The sequence below is a fragment of the Littorina saxatilis genome, linkage group LG8 (assembly GCF_037325665.1).
Source record: "Littorina saxatilis isolate snail1 linkage group LG8, US_GU_Lsax_2.0, whole genome shotgun sequence".
Lineage (NCBI taxonomy): Eukaryota > Metazoa > Mollusca > Gastropoda > Littorinimorpha > Littorinidae > Littorina > Littorina saxatilis.
The window spans coordinates 34,128,425-34,147,936 of NC_090252.1; the positions used below are offsets into that span (position 1 = coordinate 34,128,425).

At 39.0% G+C, this 19,512-nt stretch overlaps 1 protein-coding gene across 3 annotated transcripts in view; it reads left to right on the forward strand.

Moving 5' to 3' along the window:
- The window catches only part of LOC138973367 (hemicentin-1-like), a 486,299-nt gene that overhangs the window by 463,092 nt on the left and 3,695 nt on the right, over positions 1-19,512 (forward strand). The gene's annotated exons all lie outside the window — the stretch shown is intronic.

Sequence of the window (19,512 nt, forward strand, 5' to 3'; positions counted from 1 at the left end):
CATCTGCATAAATAAGAAACAGATGATAGTTCATCATTCTTATGGTTTCACTGCAGAATATTGACAAGTCAAGGAAAGTGTTATCATCTCACTTAAAGTTCCAGTTTTCAAGCACACCACCCATGATTATGTTCAAAATAATAGCGTTCACAACATATTTTGTTTCAAAACGGGATATGTAGGAAACTGTTACTTTTCGCAGCATCAAACATTTCTTCAAGCACACGAACACCTCCTTATTTTCATTAAACTGCACAAACTTCATTGGTATTTTCATAAATATCTCCTGACAGTATTCGGAATGTTGCACTAATGGCCACAGTGTTACAAAATTGTATCGCTGCCTCCTTTAAATTACTGGGAGATCCGTCTCAAAGCTTCAGAGGAGTGAAGTGAATGAAGTAGGATTGTTTTTTTGACTTCGACAAGGTGAATTAAGTTTTAAACAGAATTTTCAAGCACACATGTTATGCTTCCCTTTGAAGTACGTAGGTACATAACTATTCATCCTCCGATGTTTGTTCAAACATGGCTTGTGTCTCAAAAGTGGCTATTGATGGTGCATTTACACTTTTAGACAAGTGATGTTATCTCGTGAATACCGTAGAAAGTAAAACCTGTGGTGATATGTTATTTTTCCATCAGTATAATGCTATGTATTTTACAACGTTGGTATTTTGTATTGAAGAGTCAATACATAGAAAGAGCCTGTTGGGAGTCTACACAGTCAGAATGTGTATCCAGTCCACTGTGCTACATTGGTACGAGTTGGACACATTTAGTAAATGATGGTCAAATCGTGATGCATGTTCTGAACTAAAGTTGAGTTTTCTTAACATTACATCAGGCTAACATTTGCACAGCATAGTTTGGGTGTATCAGTTTGATTCCGTGTAAATGTGAATCAGAAAAGAGAGCGGGAGAGAGAGAAAGGCAGAGAGAGAGAGAGAGAGAGAGAGAGAGAGAGAGAGAGAGAGAGAGAGAGAGAGAGTCTGATAAAGACGGAGAGAAAAAGACGTACATCAAAAAGTAGCACTTAAATTGTGTAGTTTGTTTCTCTCTCTCTGTATAATAGATACCAAACTGCCAACAGGTGCTCCTATTTACTTTTGAATAGTACAATTAACAGCCTCCTTTTTAAACTTTGAAAATAATTTTTCATAAATGCATTTTGTTTTTTTATTTACTTTTTTATTATGATTATTGCAAAGACGTGAAAATACTTATGGCTGTTTTCAAAACTCTTTTACGTGTCCTACATAATGCCTGAATGGATGTTTAAATTGCTCGTGACTTATACAGAAAGTCACCGAGCTATGTGAACAAAATATCTTCAAAAGTTTGAAAACAGTCCAACGGGAACTTGCCGTGAGACACAACATTGTCGAACAACATGTTACAACTGACACAAATCACTTCCGTTTTCGACCTTAAACGCGGTTGATACCTGCCTGAGTTGGAATGACTTAACACCAACAGTACCGAAGTACAGGGTGACCCCCAAAAATGCAACCCTCAAAAACACTAATAACTTCCATATTTGTTGACCGAATCACTTTATATTTGGGGGACATCCCTTTCAGCCTGTTTGTAAACCTTCCACAAAGTGGCAATATTAGAGAAATAGTGGTCTGACTTTTGTGCAATTTCAATAACAGTTTCCAAATTCGGCGATCGACTCAACAGAAGGAGGTTTGACGTTGACCGGTAGCAATACAAACCTAATTGAAACCCTCCAGACATTTACCTTTTGAATTATCTGAATGTCTGAGTACACACAAACACCTCCCTTCACCCCCTAGAATATCAGTGACCTGAAGAAAGCAGTCACAGCTAGGTTCAGGGCAATCCCTACACAGGAAAGCTTTCGTGCCAATAACAATTTCGATTTACCTTATCTGGTTTATATTTTACGACAATTTGAAAATGACGAAAAATCACTCGCAACAGTGGGCGCAAATGAGTTGCGTTTCTTTCGCCGGGGACTGTACACACAGGTCTGCACATTAGTTGACTTGGGAGATCTGAATAATCTCCACCCTTAACCATCCAGGCGGCCGCGGCAGGGCTTCGAACTCACGACCTTCCGATTAGGAAGCCGATGTCTTACCACTACGCCACTGCGCCCGTCTCTTATAATTCTATATTGTTATTATCTTCAACTGATCTGATCTGATATATGTTACGTTCGATCGAGTCGGTCTGGACTGAATTTTGTTTCCGTCGTTTCAAAACGTATACTTAGTGAACCACACCTGGGCAGTTGTCTTTATCAGATAATATAGCTATTCTGATGGACACGTGGGGGAATTCGGGGGCTGTGATTGGATGGTCTCTTCCGATCATCAAAGCATAATGCTACGGAAGTCGGCCATTTTTGCCAATATCCAAAAGCATATTGTCAATAACAAAGACGCATGGTTCCGGTTTACCCATCTGTACCACACGATGTTTCACTGATCGACAACAGCATACACTGACAACTTGAAATTCTTCTCGGGAATGTTTTTCAGCTTTACAAATGTCGATAGCATACCCTTTTCTGCTAACTTCCCGATGAAACAGGACTAAACCTATTATTTTCTGTCCCTAAACACCACAAAATGCCCAAAGTCGAAAGATGTAGTACAAACAGGGGAGTAAAACGGAACAGCCGTTTTTGTGTGCCTGTGAGCTTAGTTCACAGTTGCCGACTGACACCAGAGACACAAACTTTTGCATTCGGCTTTTCTTATCTCGTAACTCCACACTAAATACCCCACTTCCCCTCTGAAGTATTGATGTACAACCCATGGCACTAACATTCATATAGTCGTTTATAACTGAGGTTGAAAAATTCGCTTCATGACGAGACAAGTATAAATGCCATTCACCCAAACTGAAAACGTCGCTGCCGTCTGCTCGCTTTGTACGGATTAGCTGTTCTCTTTTCCTCCCCTTGTTGCATCCTAGTTCTTCAGTTGTTTCTAGTTTTCCGTTGATGTTGTGTTTTGGTCTTCTTCATAAGTAGTCTTGTTCAAAATTTAAAAAAACTCAAACTTCTTTTTGTTGTATACGAATGAACTAATAAAAAGCTGTGTTGTCAAATCGAGTTTTTTTCCAAAGTCAGTGTGGCGCCTGCGCAAAACTAATGCGCATAAGAAACGGCGTCTGCTATCAAAATCTGAGATCAACGCATCGACGCAAAAACTGTCATTTTGTAAGTTTGGAACAACAAATCAAGGTCAGAACAGCTATATAATCGCTATTGTATTTTCAGCGTAGCAATAGGGTCCGATATTTAGACTCGAACAAGTATAATGCGACTCGTCTTCGACTCGTCGGCATTATACTTGTCTCGTCTAAATATCGGACCCTATTGCTATGCTGAAAACACAATAGCTGTTAATATTCGGCATACATTTTTCAGTCTCCTGTAGCTTTGGTTGGGGCATGGTATGTTTTTAGACGAAGAGATGTAGTAAGATTATAGAGGCATGAGGCTCAGTGATCGAAAGCGCCTTTGTTGGATTGCCTCCATCCCTTTGATTGGCTCCTTGCAGTGTAAAATGGCTGCACGGGAGCAGACATCCCTGCAATAATCTATGTCATTGGATTTCAATTGAAAAAATTATACCTGCGTGAAACGTAACGTAAACATTTCTTTTCTGGATGTCGTTGATTGGTACTCTGGTAGATGATTGAAAGGAAGAAATTTGCTTGGGTGTTATTAATTGTATGTGTGTGTGTGTGTGTGTGTGTGTGTGTGTGTGTGTGTGTGTGTGTGTGTGTGTGTGTGTTTGTGTGTGTGTGTGTGTGACTGTGTTTATTGGATCTATAAAGTTGGTAACTGTACTCATAACAGCTGTCAAGCTTTCTTTTGGAGTGTGTACACGCCGGCTGACCAAATGCATAAACGTATCCAAACCAGACAATTTAACAGCCATAGCAAAAAGACAGAAAACACAGAACATATGACTGACGCCATTGTTCAACTTCTGCAGGTACTTACAGGTGACGGTGACATTGACAGTTTCTTTCTTGATTTTGCCCTTATCGCTGTAGAATGTCCACATTCCATGGCCGTCTTCTCGAGAAAAGGTTGAATTAACCGAACACCGATACTCTCTGCACTGGCACAAGGCGGTTTCCCATTCTGTTAAATCTATAATCCTGCAGTATTCATTTTTTTCTTTTTTCCATTTTACGTGAATTTCTTCATCCTGCAGGTGTGAACAGCTGACGTTTCGTACTTGAAAAACGATACTAGCTGTGCTGTGTTCTTCCACCTCCATGTAGTTTCCGTGTGCATGTGTGAAAATGATCTTGGCACCTGAAATGAAATTAATAATTGTCAAGTGACGTTTGACGTATATCTTTGTGTCCGGAAATATATTTTTTCATTTCATATTTAATAATGATAACATGAATATTAATAATGATAATACTGGCAAAGTCTTTTCCTTTCCTAAATGTATGCTTAATTAACAACAACAACAACAATATAAACAACAACAACAACACAACCACCATCGTCATAACAAAAGAGCAAAGAAAATAAACAGAAAATGTCAACAAATTGTCGCAAGAGTCCGTGTTCTTTCCAGAAGCAAACAAATGCAAATCCCTATTTTTGTCTCTAGAAACGGACTCCCCGAAGTCTCATATCAATGGAAATCACATATTTACCATATTTCTTTTTCTCATTGTTCCGTATCCAACATATTTCAAGTACAAATTAAAAATCCACACAAAAAACTACTCCACCCCATCCCATCGTTTTGTTTAGCCAAAACATTCACGCAATAACCACGTCCATCCTGTCGTAGCCAAGAAAATCCAGAAACAAAACCTATTTAAAGCTGTCACATATTCTGATTTATCTATTTAGGACGTAAGTGTTCCCGAGTTAACGTTGTGTCTACCTAAAGACGATATGACAAAGTAAGGTCAGAAGGATATCAAGAACATGGACGGTTTGTGCTTCTTTCCACAAATACATGTGTCAACACATCTTGATGACATTGTGCTTTGCTACTTACCACAGCGGAAACCGCTTATAAGAAAGTTGACAGCAGAGGGGTAATTTTGTTTTGCTTTATTATATCCGAGGGTTTTCTTATCCAAAGACTCCGGATTTAAGAAATGTTCAAGTAATGTCTTTCTCTTATTCGAGGAAAAATCATTCATCATATATTTGGAAAAGCATTGCATTATATGCCCGAAGACAGGCGCGTGAATGTGCATATCATCATGAATGTTTATGTTTTGGTGATTTCATATCGTTGTGTTTTAGTCAATGAGCTGAGTCTCGTACGAGATGTTTACTACCGGGTTTATATTTCGCAGTGAACGTTCGTATTATACGACGGACTCATTGGATGTCGGCAAAAATGGGATGTCGCGCAAACGGAATGGCTCTCTAGTTGTTTGATGCAATAGTAAAGCAGGGGCGGATCAGTTGCTTTGTAAGGGGGGGGGGGGGGGGGGAACTTTGAATCGAAAGTGAATGTGATGGGCGCGAAGCGCCCGAATTTGCAAGGGGGTTCCGGGGGCATACCCCCCCGGAAAAATGTTTGGCCCAAAGAAGCAAAATGGTGCCATCTGGTGCCATTTGAACTTAGAAATGGTCATAGAATCAGCTTTCCAAAAAAAAAATTTCGAAATATGTTAAGTACAATTTTAAGATTGTTAATGACCAAACTCATGAATTAGTTTTTAAGCATCCAAGCTGAAATGCAATACCAAAATCCGGATTTCGTCGAATATTGCTTAACCAAAATTTCAAGCGGGGGGAGGGGGCCGGGGAAGGGGAAGAGAGAGAAAAAGAAAAACTAGTTTAAAGGCGATCGAAAGACAAACAAGTTGCGATTTAAAACTGAGGGTGTGACAGTGCCGCCTCAACTTTCACGAAAAGCCGGATATGACGTCACCAAAGACATTTATGAAATAAAACAAGTCGCGTAAGGCGAAAATACAACATTTAGTCAAGTAGCTGTCGAACTCACAGAATGAAACTGAACGCAACGCAACGCAGCAAGACCGTATACTCGTAGCATCGTCACTCCACCGCCCGTGGCAAAGGCAGTGCCAGTGAAATTGACAAGAAGAGCGGGGTATTCGTTGCGCTGAGAAGGATAGCACGCTTTTCTGTACCTCTCTTCGTTTTAACTTTCTGAGCGTGTTTTTAATCCAAACATATCATATCTATATGTTTTTGGAATCAGGAACCGACAAGAAATAAGATGAAAGTGTTTTTAAATTGATTTCAAAAAAAAAATTTTGATAATAATTTTTATATATTTAATTTTCAGAGCTTGTTGTTAATCCAAATATAACATATTTATATGTTTTTGGAATCAGAAAATGATGGAGAATAAGATGAACGTAAATTTGAATCGTTTTATAAAAACAATAATTTTTTTACAATTTTCAGATTTTTAATGACCAAAGTCATTAATTAATTTTTAAGCCACCAAGCTGAAATGCAATACCAAAGTCCGGGCTTCGTCGAAGATTACTTGACCAAAATTTCAACCAATTTGGTTGAAAAATGAGGGCGTGACAGTGCCGCCTCAACTTTCACGAAAAGCCGGATATGACGTCATCAAAGACATTTATCAAAAAAATGAAAAAAACGTCTGAGGATATCATACCCAGGAACTCTCATGTCAAATTTCATAAAGATTGGTCCAGTAGTTTAGTCTGAACCGCTCTACACACACACACACACACACACACACACACACACACACAGACACACACACACATACACCATGACCCTCGTCTCGATTCCCCCCTCTACGTTAAAACATTTAGTCAAAACTTGACTGAAAAAAAAATAGTCTGAGGATTATTTCCCAGGAACTCTCATGTGAAGTTTCATGAAGATCAGTCCAGTTGTTTCTCGGAATCGCCCTACACACACACACACACACACACGCACGCACGCACTAACACACACACACATACACACATACATGAATACATACACCACACCCTCATCTTGATTCCAAGTCAATGTTCATAACTTGACTAAATGAAATAAACGACCACATCAAACGTTAGGCTGCGTTCATCACACTTACAGTTAGTTTCGTTGCTTGCAACGCCACCAAGGTCCAGTAGAACGAAGCACACCAAGGCTAATCCACATTTAACTTTCATGACAACAAATTTCAAGCGAAAAGTGAGCACAACTTGGTCTAATCAGAACATGTATTCGGGCAATGTGACAGACTGAAATTGTTACATTTACGATGCGTTGTGCGTCACTTAACGTCCAACCCGCAAATGCAAGAGGTGTTAGCTGACTGTGGGCTTCGCTGAAAGGCTTTTTTTCTTCCTGGACTTGTTTGCATGAGCAAGCAAGGCGAACTCTTATATTAAACAGCTGGCAAATGTTCACAGTTCTTACACACAAAACGCTTACATTATTTTCATTTAATTTAAGTGTACATTGTTGTGTATATTTATGTAGTATGACTGACGAATATGTATGTCTCTGAATGTGTTATGTCGAGGCAGAGCTGTAGCCTACTTCTTATAGTATTTTCAACGTGATGTAGAAACACTTTGTTAATCCATAAAGCTTGCCTACCTCATTTCCCACGGCAGCTGGTATACGGTGGGACATATCGATTCGTAATACTAGCTCTTCAAACTTCAGAAAATACTGATGGTGTTAACAGTTATACCATAACTGTAACTTCTGTGGCATTGCACCTCCGTCATACATTAAATTATGACGTCACACTGCATGCCTTTGCTTAATGTTTGACTTCTGCAGCGGATACATTGCTATTCTGATATAGTAAAGACGTTTTCCGGAAATAACTCTGTCATGATTTTCAAGTGGTGTAATGGAAGAGAAGGAACTTCTGATATCGAAGGAAGCTAGACAAAGTAACAGCACGCTGCTAACCTGCTTTAACCTGCCATCGCGACGAACAACTAACTCTGATCTGTAGGAGTTGCAGTATGCGTGTAACGATCTTGACTTTTCAAGTTTAGTTTAGAAAAATCAATTATGTTAAGAAAGGGAGTAGGGGATTTTATGTGTTAAATGAATAACACAAATACAGGAATAAATGTGTTCACAATCCTTTTATATTCTTGTCTGTCTTTTCTTTTTTCAACAAAATACAAACTTCCAAGAATGAAATACAAAAACTAAAAAACAGTGTTAAACTTAAAAACCCAGTGTTCATAAGGTGCTTCACCAATAATCTTCTCCCTAACACAGGAGCAACATTTTGCCTGCTGTGATCAATTCCATCTTCATTGACAGAAACAGAAATACTATATGTTATCCTACAAGACAGTGATTAACCATCTTAGATTTACTTTGAAACAATACCACACATCACTATGTGTTCCACTCCACCATTGTTACAAACTCAAAACTAGCTCAAGAAGTGTTCATGCATAATCATATTTATCTGCAGTGATAAACTGACCATTATGACCAAACTTCTTCAAATCACAATGTCTAAATCACTTGGAATGAAATCTCACCTCAAAACATCTCAAATAAAACACTAGTCACAAACACTTTTTTTCTTCATAAAATAGAGGCAGCCAACTTTCCAATAATGCAATGCGCTTTCGGTTTTGCCCGCGCATGCGCAAAACTTTCTTTTACTTCAAATTTCAAATTATATTTAAAACTAAATTTCTTTGCAAAACCAAAACCCTATTTAACTTCCAAACATCAGTGAAACACTTATCTTTCTGTCTACGCACTTCATACAAACAAACTACAACCAAAAATACAAATATTCTGCACTGTTTCTGTGACAGGTGCTTTTGTAGTATAATTAAGTTTCAGAACAGATTTACAAAAATAACCACTCCAATTTATGCTATCCATGTCTTGCTAAACTAGTAACTAATGATATTTAAAGCAGATGACAATGTAAAAAATCAATATTCACCTGATTTAGAACCAACATGTTCTCCAAAGATTTCCCACCAACTTGGCGATTTTCAACAGAGGGCGGAAGTGAAGCTAAAATTCAAAAATCGAACTGGAAGATATCTAACAATAAATGTCTTAAAATAAAATAAAATATCTTTACAACTTATTAAAGTTTATAATAAATATCTAATCAAAATAACACATTTAAAACAGCTTGAACAATTTAATTAAAATCCAAAAATATGACACTTAGTTAGCCAAGTTCAAAAGACTAATGAAAGGGAGGTAACTTCTTCTTCTTCTTCTTCTGCGTTCGTGGGCTGAAACTCCCACGTACACTCGTGTTTTTTGCACGAGTGGAATTTTACGTGTATGACCGTTTTTTACCCCGCCATTTTAGGCAGCCATACGCCGTTTTCGGAGGAAGCATGCTGGGTATTTTCGTGTTTCTATAACCCACCGAACTCTGACATGGATTACAGGATCTTTTTCGTGCGCACTTGGTCTTGTGCTTGCGTGTACACACGGGGGTGTTCGGACACCGAGGAGAGTCTGCACACAAAGTTGACTCTGAGAAATAAATCTCTCGCCGAACGTGGGGACGAACTCACGCTGACAGCGGCCAACTGGATACAAATCCAGCGCGCTACCGACTGAGCTTCATCCCCGCCCTAAAGGGAGGTAACAATCAATGTACACACATTACCAACAGTTGCTTCCCTTTAACTACTAACCTAAATCTTTCTGTGTACATGTTCAAAACAAGACGATAGGTTTTGAATGTGTTACAATAAACATGCGCTTGATGTGATACCCTTTTCTTTCACGCACAACAAGTCAATGGAGTATTCGTTGCGGCAATGATTGCTGACTCGCAGTGGTGATTGCTTACAATTTTGTTTTGACCGAGGTCACGTGGGTTAAGCTTGAGGTCATGTGGGTTAAGAAAAACACACGTGTCACGTTTAGCGATCACTGTCGGTTAAAAAGCCGGTCAGTAACGAGCTAGCTGTTACTTTGTCTCGCTTTGACATGCTGCCTCGATGTCAGCGGCGTTCACTCTGTGGCTGCCACATCGTTTTAAAATCCCGACAGAGTAAACTGCACGGCTTACCCCCCGAGAAGGACAAATCGTCTCTCTCTCTCTCTCTCTCTCTCTCTCTCTCTCTCTCTCTCTCTCTCTCTCTCTCTCTCTCTCTCTCTCTCTCTCTCTCTCTCTCTCTCTCTCTCTCTCTCTCTCACACACACACACACACACACACACACACACACACACACAAGCCACGCGCGCGAGAGAAAGGCCCACGAGAGGGGATGACGTCACGATGCATTGACGTTCAAAACATCGTGACGTCATCTAGCTGCGCAAGCATTATTGCTGTAGTCTCGAAGGTTCTACCCCAACAAAGCGGCCCCGGGTGGCGTTGGATCAAAAATCGAAGAATTGGTCGGCATCCACCGTATTTAAGTTAGTATGTTCCCAATTGTGCGTGAACTTCCATCCCCAACTGTAGCCTGCGTTAGGGCACACAGATTCCTTCTTTATCATGTATTATCAGCATGAACATTTCTCAAGTCAATTACAGTATAGAAGGGCGCTGGTTCTGAGAGACGCTTAGTTCTCGAGATAGGTGTGACCACATGACGTCATTTATACTTCCGTCATCGAAGATCTTTCGTATTTCAATCAGTGTCATTTCCCAGTTCTGTGTTCTGCGGTCGTTTTGACTGATTTGACAAGTTGAGAAAACCAATGACATTTTATTTTTGCGAAGCAACTGAATATGACAAGAAAAGAAAGCGTGCAGAAGTATGTTTGGGTCCTGCCAGACTTTATGACCAACGATTTCTCCCTTGGAAGAAAATGAAGATGTCTGCTTTGAAGGTAGGGAGATTTTACAGCGCACACGGTAAATTGCAAGTCGTAATGGACAAGAATGTTGTTATTCTTCTTTCTTCGAAGTACCGTAGATTTGTTCTTGGCCATATTTTCGAGCTGTGCATGCATCGTAATATTATGGGAAAAACACGTTTGAACGCAAATTCGCAAAGAAATTTTGATCATTTGCTCCGAAACTGCAACATCGATTTGCCATAACAAAAAAGTCTGCCTCAATATGTGGGAACAGTCGCGTACGTAGTGTCATATTTTTTTTAATGGATTTGGAAGAATTGCTCATAATTTACATAGCACTCCGGCCCTGTTCTTTTTTTCGTCACACCCAAAACCGTTATTTGTTTTGGGCGACGCAGCATTATGTAGCGTTCGTGGGATACCTCCAGCTTCGCTCGCTGGGATAAAAATACACATATCTGCGGCGATGAGCATGATCACATGAACGAGTTAATAGCACATTTCCGGTGCTCGATCGCCGACATCTTCTGTTTTTAAAGCAATGAACCAGAGAATACCAACCGCTCTAAGACAGTTTATGCATTGAGAAACGATTGTAGTCACCGCTGACCGATGTAAAGCCTAGGTCCCACTATCGCGAATACTTTGGCGAACCACCTCGAGTTACTGCGATGTTGCCATGATGTTTACCACGAATGATTGCAAAAAGTCGGCCAAACAAGAACGAAGTAATACGAACCACAACGACCTCGACTATTTTCTTCACGAATATCAAATCGTTGAAGTTCGCCGTCAAAATTCGTCACAGTGTCCAAGACTCAGATAATGGAGAATTGTATACGAATCACATCGGAGAGCGGCGATAGCCAGAACGACGCTGTGGGACGCACAAAGAACAAGAAGGAATTACAACGACATACAACGAATGTCATCAATTCGATCCCTGCGATGTACAACGATTTGTTTTTACCGAACAAGAACAAAGTAATACGAACCACAACGATCTCGGCGATTTTTTCCACGAATCCCAAAATTACTCGTTGTAGTTCGCCGTCAAAATTGTTCACAGTGGGACCGCAGTTTTGAAAGAATGTCTGCTATGTGCTACAGCGACTCGTTCCTCCAAGTCTGTTATCATTAGTTATCAACACCCAGCTTCCCTATGCCCACAGGCCGTCTCCAATTTCAGTCTGCGAGCGCTTTGCATGGGCCATGGTTTGTGTGGGACGTGTTCAGTTTTCCTGATAAGCAATTTGCTTTTGATCGTCTGTGGTCCGTACTGTACAGAAGGATTAATTTTGATGTATTTTTGAAGTGTTTACAGTTTGTTTGTTTAATATCATAAGCAGTGTTGAAATGTTTGTAATATAACTGTTTTGTCCGAGTGACATTTTTCTTCGCGTTGCTTAGCACACTGCATCGGATCGACTCTTTTTGTTTTTCTCCTTTTTATATTTAGTCAAGTTTTGACTAAATGTTTTAACATAGAGGGGGGAATGGAGACGAGGGTCGTGGTGTATGTATGTGTGTGTGTGTGTGTGTGTGTGTGTGTGTGTGTGTGTGTGTGTGTGTGTGTGTGTGTGTGTGTGTGTGTGTGTGTGTGTGTGTGTGTGTGTGTGTGTGTGTGTGTTGAGCGATTCAGAGTAAACTACTGGACCGATCTTCATGAAACTTTACATGAGAAATCCTGGGAATAATATCCCCAGACTTTTTTTTTCTTCATCTTTTCGATAAATGTCTTTGATGACGTCATATCCGGCTTTTTGTAAAAGTTGAGGCGGCACTGTCACACCCTCAGTTTTCAATGAAATTGACTGAAATTTTGGCCAAGCAATCTTCGGTATTGCATTTCAGCTTGTAGTCTAAAATATTAATTGATGAGTTTGGTCATTAAAAATCAGAAAATTGTAATTACATTTCTTTTTATATAAAACGATCCAAAAAAAATTCAACTTATTCTTCGTCATTTTCTGATTATCATCGTGGTAGCTATTGAGACCATATTTTTTATGCTGCACTTTATTATTAATGGGTAAAAAGGAGGGGTTGGGGCCCGTCGCGATATAACCTTGAATGGTTGAAAACGACGTTAAACACCAAATAAAGAAAGAAAGAAAGAAAGAAAGGGGTTGGGGCGGGGTGGTCACAAGGTCATAAATCGAATAAAAAAGATTTACCTCTCCTTACAGGCTAATACAGACCAAAGAAATACCTTTTGCACAAGCACCGTATGGTTGTTTACTTTCGTTTGCAAAAATCTTATTTTCCAGATGTTTTTTTGGTGGACAAAAAACATGCCCATGTCACACTTTTCCTTCTGTTCCTTCTGGGCAGCAAAATGGATAAAAACATGACACATTGACAAAATTTATCACTGCTCGGACTATGACTTTTTAGAACAGTGTAAAAGAATGCATACAATTGTTACACAACAAATACAAACATACATGGACTCACACAAATACGCACACAAAAAGACTGAAACACACACACACACACACACACACACACACACACACACACACGCACGCACGCGCACGCACACACACACACACACACACACCTACTTACCTACCTACCTACACATACATACATACATACATACATACATACATACATACATACATACATACATGTACAAACATACACCACGACCTTCATCTCGATTCCCCCTATAGGTTTGTTTGAGAATACTGCAAGTGCCTAACAGGGGATCCCAGGATCCCAGGTCTGTCAATGCCTTCGTGTGGTTACCACAAAAACGTGATTGCGTTAACCGTGAAAAAAAGCAAAGCGAATATGCGTAGCTCATTCTGAAACATGACGCCACGGGGATCGAACATTCTTGTTTGGCTCTGGTCACCAATAAGGGAAAATAAGGTTAACTTAATTCATGTTTTGACACAGTTGGTTCACTGAGGTACCCTTAAAAATCGACCGTACACAAATGCAAGGCACCAATTAAAAATCGACGAAAATCACAATAGGCAGAACATGTTGTTTTGTTTAGCTTGCTTTCGTATTTCGTGTGCTATGCTATTCCTACTGATGCAGGTGTTGATCGCATGAGTCCCGTTTTTGAAAACCTTTTGTGGGGTATCATGACAAAAGCGCTGTATATCAGCAATGACTGGGTGGTTTGCTTTGAAACTTTCACAATATTGTCCAACATACTAGACGTACTTCTTGTGAAAGTATGGATTGTTCCAGGTATTTGTTCAGATGTTGTGCAATGTTTCGGAAAACAGTTTTTAACCCCGTCAATTGACTATTCACTCGTGTCCATGTTTGTTTTATTTAGTCCTAATAGGAAGTCATTACTGTAATCTAGCAAACGCAAACAAGTTACGTGCTGGACGGTAAATATTCGCACTGTGTATATCTAGCTTACATAGGAAAAAAACACTGTCCATAGAAGTATTTACACGGTCTCAAAAGACTACCCAACACGTCATTTATACTTGAAAAAAATAGAACGCCTAAACAGTAATTCTAAAGCAATTCCTCTGTATGTTGTCCGGGATCTATTCAACGCCAAACCGAACTTTATAATAGCTCCGTTTTGGCGATTTGAAATATGTACCTCGAGCAACAGCGTGAAAACATACGAGGCGAACAGTGGAACGGACATCAAGACAGAGACTGAGACGAAAGAAATTAGGTAATTCCAATCATGAAACGCTATCTAAAATGTATCCGTTTGACATTTAAATAAAAGAGTGCTTAAACGCATATCATAAGGTAATCCTGGTGTGTGGTGTTATAATAAATTATTACAACCACCAGCTTGGACAGGATAGCTTTTGGCGCGATAAGAAACAGTCTGTTGGTGTCTGTGTTGTCGGTTTCACTGTATAGACACTACGTCGTGTCAGTAAAAATCGATATGTTTGCTGAATATGGTAGCGGAACTCATGAATAGCCTTTCTAGTCATATATAGCTGCTGTTAAAATAGGCCCTCCAATCACAAAGATCTGCACACAAACGCATGTGTCTAGGTTTTTTTTCATGAGAGTATAGACAGTATAGATAGGAGTGTTCTCGGTATGTCAAAGCAATCTGTAAAGTTATGAAGCTGTCTCTGGCAGTGTTGACGCTGTTACCTGGCACTGGGCAAACTTCTTCCACTGTAGGTTCTCACGTGATGTCTTTGCAACCGTTTGATTGGGCAACAGGGACAGTTTTAATGGGCTCTGCTAAGACGTCCTATCTCTTTAGTCAGACGTATGTACTTCCCCGTTTCACTATTATTATTCTTACACTTGATCGTGTAAGTAGCAGACACGTTCTTGCTGTACAGAATGACGCAGCCAGCGGAGACATTTTTAAGAAATGCAAAGAGGGAAAATTCTTGAACATCAAACGTACCACGAGAAAGTGGCTGAATACTTGGGGACGGTCAGTGCTGACAAAATTATTCTGAAAGATTGTTTGTTTTTAATTCCCTTTTAACAGAAATGGCTATGCGGAATTCAATATTGAAGAACATAAATGTGTGTATTGTACCAACATGGTCTATGTAGGGTAAAGGAGGGTAAATTGAACAAGGCCAATATCTTAATAGTTTGTGAAACAATGTGTTACGTCACTGTATTTGTACGTTACTGGTGATGGGCAATGACGTTTACAAAAGAAAATATGGCACAACCACAAACAACGCGCGGCAGGCGAGCATTTTTAGAATATTTTGGCTGAATTTTTGACTTATTATTTCATTTATAGATGTACAAAAAGAAACAGTAAACATTTGACGAATTAGTATTAATCTGTTTAGATTAATAAACCATACTTTGTTTGTGACAATTCAAAGATTCCGCTTGCAGATTATGGACGATGTATTAAAGTTGACATCAGTATGAAGGAGGATAATTTGAACTCAAAGTGTAATTTGGACACCTTGTTTTATATAATCGACACTGTTCAATTATAACTCGAAAACTATATGCGTGTGTGTGTGTGTTTTATGAATTGCGACCTTCTTTATTGAAAACCTGAACATGTTGCTCTTTTAATGCATGAAATATGCATAAAACAACACTCCATTACCCCCTCGTTACTGTACAATATAAACGTAAAACAGCTGTTAGCGAATCCAGGTTAGTTTTGATGTTCGAAAATTGCTTTGATCTTTCAGACATGGACAATGGTCTGAAGAAGACATGAAGAAAGCTCTGGCAGCAAATAACACAAATAATCACATTGACGACCAAAACAGTTCTTTTGTCCATCTTTTAATAGAACTTAATATTATAATTATCTTCTCGAGACTGAAATTTAAAAAATAAAACACAATTTTCAGATATAAATATCTATTCTAACTGTCCCTGTCTGGGGATATCATACCCAGGAATTCTCATGTTAAGTTCCATGAAGATCATTCCAGTAGTTTTCTAAGAATCGCTCCACACACACGCCCACGCATACACCACCACCCTCGTCTGGATTCCCGGTCTGTGTTCAATCATTTAGTCAAAACTTGATTAAATGTAAACATGGGTCAAAAAAGTCACTTTGTACACACTGCAGAGAGCTGCACAACAAGTCATTTTAACAGAAGAAAGTATTAATCAACTTGTTTTCTTGAGCGCTATGTAAAAGTTGCGTCGAAGTTTTATTAAAGAATAAAACACTTCCTTCACCTGCTCCTCGGCCAGAATATAAATGGGGATATACATGAGAATGAAGGTACCTTTGACTGACACTTGCACAAATGGCAGGTGCGCTTGTATTTGTGCAATGTATCGAAAAGGTGTTCACAACCTAGCCCTCACACAAAAAACAGGACACATTAAAACAGTCTATTTTGGAACCAATTTCCATTTGAAAAGATAATTTCCTGGTCAACAAGTTTGTTGGAATGTCTCCAAAACTCATGATTTACAGGTTTCCAATGAGAGTTGCGGTGTCAAACAGATGAATAGCTGCCATTGTCAGTGTTGAGTTGGCGCAATAATGTCATTTTGATATCGATTATGTTAATGTCCATGCTAATGCTGCACGTTAGACAGAGGCACAGCATTCATATTTGTTCCCGCACAGAAGTAGGAAGGAACGGAGGTATGTGTGTGTGTCTGTGTGTGTGTCTGTTCGTCTAAGTCTGTGTGTCCGCGCGTGTGTTAGCCTCACTGCCTGTTGCCTGTCATGCCTCTCGTTGTGAATGCGTGTATCTGCCCGAGAGATTTTCTTATTCAGAATTTGATGAAGAATATGATGCAATAAATTTTGAATCTCTTTGCAAAAATTTGATTTTAATGACAACTTTAATGAGCAAACTCATCAACTAATTTTTAAGCCTCCGAGCTGAAATGCAATAACAAAGTCCGGGCTTCGTCAAAGATTACTTGACCAAATTTTCAACCAATTTGGTTGAAACATTAGGGCGTGACAGTGCCGCCTCAATTTCCAGTAAATGCCAGATATGACGTCATCGAAGACATTTATCCGAGAAAAAAAACCTGATCTGGGGATAACATACCCAGGAACTCTCATGTGAAGTTTCATGAAGATCTGTTCAGTGGTTTTCTCGGAACCGATCTGTATACACACACACACACACACACACACACACACACACACACACACACACACACACACACACACATACACACATACACATATACACCACGACCCTCGTCTCGATTCCCGGTCTCTATGTTAAAACATTTACCGTAGTCATAATTTGACTACATGTAAAAAAAAAAAAAGAGACAGACAGCCTGAGACAGTGATGTGTGCTTCCCTTTGTATACGGACATTCTATACAACCATCTATGGAACTGAAAGATTTCGGCAGTGTAAGAAAAGGCGAAGACTACACAATTGACAGAAAAAATGAACAGTTGTTAAATCACTGGAGAAAATAGTTTCGTAAAGAAAACAATCAAACACTTAACGGTATACTCAATACAACACGCGCTTACAGCACACATCGTACAAGCTTATTTCTACTCACATCGTACAAGCTTATTTCTACTCCTGATATTATCATGTTAACATGGAAATTGACAGACATCTGATTTCTATCAGGTGTGACCGGACAACGATCAAAGCCACGACCTATATATACCACTATCAAGAACTGAACACCGCCACCTCAAGAAGGCGAAGGAAGTGTCTACAGAAACAAAATGGCTGCTTTTGCATACAGGATTTGCACTTTTGTGGGTGTTGTGTTGGTATTCTTGACAATGTGTGTGCCAGGTAAGTTGTTCTTGCATTATTATTATTTTTGCAATGCTTACAGATGTAAAATCAATTCTGTTTTCATACACTTGCAGTGGTTAAACTCCCAAGTTGATCGAGTTTTGTTCTGCCATCAGGACTAAGCTCAGACGAACAAATCCTGTTTGACGTTGACGTTATGTTTTTCTGTAGCAATAGTTTGCTTTGAAAGAAAATCTGGATGTTATTCTGAATTAAGAATTTATTGAAAAAATGCAAACCAGTTACCCTTTAGTTTTTCCTTTTTGTATTTATAATTCCTTTGGAAAGAAATGTCGATGAGGATCCCATTTAATTCAGGTAAAGAAAAAAAGGTCATGCTTGTCAGTTATTGTTTATGTTAAAGTTTTGGCAGAAAGTTAACTTTGTTTGATTTCTTTATAAGAGCTGTACAAACTAAATAGAAACATAAGCTTAAGTCTTGGTTTTTCTCCTCCAAGAAGCTAATATATGTTTTATTAATGATTTTCCTTTTGATTCTAATTTTCAGAATGCAGCTCTCAGGGTAAGTCAAATGAGTGATGGTCACGACTTTATACTTTTCTCGAGCGTGGACCTTTTTCAATCGTGTTAGGGTATGATGTGTGTGTTAGGTTTTGCTAGTGTTAATGAGGCTGACACTTTAATTTAAAGCTGTATTATTTGTGATACCGTGTTATTTATTGACTTCGTTAGGTATACTTATCTCACTAGTTGAGTAGTCAGAATTTATTTTCAAGCTCTTTAACACTTTCATAAAAATGTCCTTTTCTTTGACATACATGCTAACGCGTTTCAAATCGTTATTAAAAGAAAACTTTAATGAAAAACGGAAATAAACTAGGCTAAGGGAGAATGACACACGTCGCGTAAGGCGAAATTACAATCTGTAGAACTCACAAAATGAAACTGACCGTACTGCATTTTATTTTATTTTTGGATTGTTCTCGTTTGTTGTGTAAACGAGTGCTTGCGGGTAAAAGATTTGATTTTGTTTTATAGCTGGCCATAATGCATTCTCTTTCAGGCTTTTTTTCAAAAGATTTTTGTTGCCTTTAAAGCGCCAAAATAGAACGAGCAGCTTGTCTTGATACATTAGTATTGTTGCCATGTGACATAGATAGGTTTTGGCACTCGTTTCTGCTAGTTGTAGAAATATCTGGTAGCAAATTCATCTTTCTTCTATCCTAGTTAGCAAGTCATTGATGGTCTGACAACTCGGTCTTTGTTGATTGATATTTTAGAAATGTTCTGGTGTTGGTAGCAGTTAGCTGAATGCGGTGATTTGTCATCAAAAACTGATTGTCATTTTGCATTCATCAACCGGGATTGAGATTGAGATTTTGGAGTGACTGTCGGCTATAGGATTCGTGTACTGCTTTGGTGATGTTGGTGACAATGATCTTCTATCCTTAACTACAGTGATAGGATCTTAGTTGTATAAGTACAACACACATTTAAATTATCATTGAGTTCTTTGGGTACTGTTTATGTTTCAATTAAAATATGGCTGCACTCTTAAATGTTTCGTCATCTCGTTTTCCAGGCTGGATGAAA